This window comes from Otolemur garnettii, unplaced genomic scaffold (genome assembly GCF_000181295.1).
Source record: "Otolemur garnettii isolate 467f Iridium unplaced genomic scaffold, OtoGar3 scaffold00024, whole genome shotgun sequence".
Classification (NCBI taxonomy): Eukaryota; Metazoa; Chordata; class Mammalia; order Primates; family Galagidae; genus Otolemur; species Otolemur garnettii.
The window spans coordinates 5,458,625-5,462,432 of NW_003852419.1; the positions used below are offsets into that span (position 1 = coordinate 5,458,625).

The following is a 3,808-nucleotide window of genomic DNA, read 5'->3' on the forward strand; positions in this document are numbered from 1 at the left end:
CCGCCAGCTCAGGTGTATGTGGCTGGCGCCTTAGCCGCTTGAGCCACAGGCACCAAGCCATCAAGTCAATATCTTAAGGACAATAAATTTAAAACCAGTTTGGTCTGTGGCCCAATTTAGTTTGATCTACGATACCCAAGTCCTTTCATTGGAGACCGTTTTAAAGTTTTGAATTATGGAGTGAACATACTACTGTCATTAACGGTACCGAATCATTTTTTCCAAAAGCAATGTTGGGTAATGACTTCCTCTTCACTAAAATTTTCATCCTTCATTCTGCAGTTTTATGGTGGAGTAAAATAACAACAACAACAACAACAACAACAACAAATGGAGTGTCCTGGGGAGAGGCAGAATCTTATCTCTTCAGACAATTAGCTTTTCCAAGTCTTTAGATAAGGGTTTTAATATAATAAATATGCTGACTGGCCTTGAGGGAATTAAAATAAATGGCTTCCTCTGGTTCTTCTCTACCCCAGCATTCTGAGATAATTTACCTAGACACTAATTCCCTTTTCATTGTTTTCATTTGTGCAGTGCACTGGACTGTGAAAGATACAATCCTTTTCTAAAGGATTAAAGTTGAGCAGATTTTTATAATATGGCAGGCTTTTGAGGGCTATCTTTCCCAGAGCAGTGGTTCTCAGCCTTCCCAATGCCGAGATGTATCCTCATTGTTACAAGGGTCCATGACCCACAGGTTGAGAACCGCTGTCCCAGAGGCTCCTGCTCTACCGACAGGCTGCCTCTCAACAAGGGTCTGCTCCACATAGTTTTATAAATTGAAATGCAAAATTCCCCCCTCTCCAACTTTGAGGGCAGTATACTGGTAGTTCTGTGGGATACAATGATATAATACCCTGAAAGTCTGTTACCATGCAACAAAAACTGAGGTTAGTTATGATTCCCCAGCAGTGACCCACAACATCTCTCATGCCTTATGCAGCAGTCTATTTTGAAAGAATAGACTCTTTAACATTTTAAAAGGGAACCAGAATTATCATTCCAGTGATAAACTGCCACACAGACGGACATTCTTTTATGATTCATTGAAGTGCAGGTCTTAAGAGGTTATACATTCTGTCTCAGTGTTCATTAAAGAGAGTGAAGACAAATAGATCAGAGAACTAATCAAACGTTGCACATCTAGATGCCTGCCAAGCACAACAGAATCATCTTCCAGTATTAATAGATGAGCTACAAAACCCCCCTGGGCAAAAACATGTTTTATTCACAAAAAAACAAATGAAGTAATCTCTCTATAGAAAGCCATTTACAACTCATTTGGAAATTGAATTCATAGTCTTTAATAAAGCCTGTTTATACCAATGATGGAATTTCAAATAAAACTGAAAGCAATGATAAATTAGCCTCCTAGCCTTTATGTTTATTACATTGTAATCATTCAAACCTACAGAAGTCGAATTTATTTTACCAATTTACTAAATTCAATCCAATGAGCCTCCTTATTCTTACATAAAACCAATTCATATTGTTAAATGACAGCGAGAAAAATTATTATTATGTTGGTTCTTACAATCCAAAGGGACTTTACTAAATGTAAATAATGGGCTTTTTACTATCCAGAAATCTATTGTTTGGAATTCCAGACACATACACCGATACCCTTAAAATGGCAATGAAATAAAAAGCTGACCCTGGGGAATATGTCATACCCAACATGTTAATAGGATGCCTAGGGTCTTGGTTAGAAAATAAAGAGCTGTCCTAGAATTTTGTTGAAAAATCATGATGACAAAGCCCTTTCCATTGACAAATCACAGTTCATCAACATCATTGAATCAATGGCTAGAAATGAATGGATAGGTGGTCTCACTCTGCTCTCTGCTTGGCACCAGCTTTGGATAATGCATTCACAGCACCAGCTACAAATCAGGCCAGGAGACTCTGTTCAGCAAATTCCCCAGGACAACAGGCTTCCCGTCAGCAGAGGCCCAAGCTGGGCAGAAGCTGCCCTGCTGCAGCCTGCTACAGACTTTCTCTTGCTGATCTACTGGCAGCCTCTGGGATGCCAGCTTTCCTCAGACAATCTGAAATGCCTTCCGTCAGAGGAGCTCCTACACCCACAGCCTTTCTCAACACTGGGGCTGCAAAGGCCTTAAAACATTAACTCCTCCCACGGCTGCCTCAGTAAATGATAGGAGGGGTTGTTTTTACATAGGACTCTCTGACAGAGGTTGCTATTTGAAAGGAGACCAGGGGCCACAATGGGGCAAGCCTGAGACAGGCTCTATAATATAAGCCAGGCACTTCACTTCATTCCACCATGCCTTGTTTTTAGTTGAGGGAAGGGAGAGATGATGATTCCTCACGGGGGAATGTGGGAGGAAAGGTAAACAGTGCACGTGAACTGCCAAGAGCTGCCCAGAACCAAGAAAGGAGCATTCTCTCCTTCCCATTCATGGGGCAAATATTTACCAAGCCAGGGCTCTGCACAGAGCAACGTGTACAGCTGGGTGACAGCTTCACAGGCCTCAGGGAAAGAACTATGGGTGTTTCCAATTTCCACCTAGCTATGCTTGAATGGGGAATGGGGGAAGAAAGGATTTCAGAGGCAGGCAGACCTGGTTTGGTATAGCATCACCAATTAGCTGTTGCCTTTGAGTGAGACACTTAGCCAATCTGAGCTTCAGGTCCCCATCTGTACAGTGCTGGATAATAGTGTCTATCTTGGAGTGCTACTGTGACAACAGAATTAGCCTGTGTCAAGTGTCTCACCCAGGGCCTGGCATGGAGTCAACCCTTTTCCCACTGTCCTGCCCTCACTGTCCATCCCCTCCCCTCCCAAACCCTGTATTGGAGGGGACAGCATGTATCCAGCAGTACAGCCCTTAGTCCCTCTGTTTTCTTAAGCAAACCTTACATCTACATCAAAGTTGTCAGGTCTAACCTATCCTGCCCAGCTCAGCATCCCTCCCCCACCAACCACGACTCTACAGTAGGCCCCTGAGTGACACCAGCATTCTCCCTCTCTTTTTCCTTCTTTGTTGCCTTCTCTGCTGCAGTCAGGACTGCAGCCAGAAAAAGCCTAGAATCTCCTGTCCTTGTTTCCTGCAGCCTCCACACTTCTGAGCAGCAATGGAGGGGAGAAGACCAAGGCTGTTACAGGGGTCCCCCACCCCCTCCCTCGCCAGCCTCTGAGCCAGCCAGCCCAGCCCAGCCCACATTACCTTAGGGGAGGAATGTGAGGGTGAAGGAGGGGGAAAGGCTACACATCTAGGAGAGAGTTCCCACCCACTCCTCTGTCTGTTTCCTTCCACACCATTAAATCAACACACCCAATTCACAGCACCCCTCTTCCTTCTGGGTAAGATTAGGGGAATTAACTACCTTTACTGAGCACTACTATGGCCATGGCACTGTGCATGGTGATTTACAGAGTTTGCTTTATTCTGTTCACAGAACATGGAGATATAGAGTACATCCTATTAGACCTGTTTTACAAGTAGGGGAACTGTGGCTGAGAGATTAAATCTCTCCCCCAAATCACAGCCAGAAAGTGCCAAGGCTGGAATTTGAGGGCCCCAGGCTGTCCATACTCCAGAGCCCACTCCCTCAGCTTCAGCCTGCTGCGTCCCTAGCAGGTGGTGTAGAGGGAGCTGACTCATGGCTTTTGATTCATTCAGTTCTCTTTCCTGCATTAACATTACTTCAGCCTAATGAACAAATATCACATTATGCATTTCTCTCTTTGCAAACATCTACATGAAGCTGCTTGCCTGAAGCTCAAAGAGTCACAGCACTTACAGGTGACATGTTGACAGTCTGGCTTGTGGGGAAGTTAAAA

At 44.3% G+C, this 3,808-nt stretch overlaps 1 protein-coding gene across 1 annotated transcript in view; it reads right to left on the reverse strand.

Annotated features, from left to right (window-relative positions):
* Positions 1-2,461, reverse strand: part of CALM2 (calmodulin 2) — a 30,036-nt gene extending 27,575 nt beyond the window's left edge. The window contains exon 1 of the mRNA XM_003787895.3: positions 2,458-2,461. The gene's annotated coding sequence lies outside the window, so the exon portion shown is untranslated. The remainder of the gene's footprint in view (positions 1-2,457) is intronic.
* Positions 2,462-3,808: the final 1,347 nt, after the last annotated feature.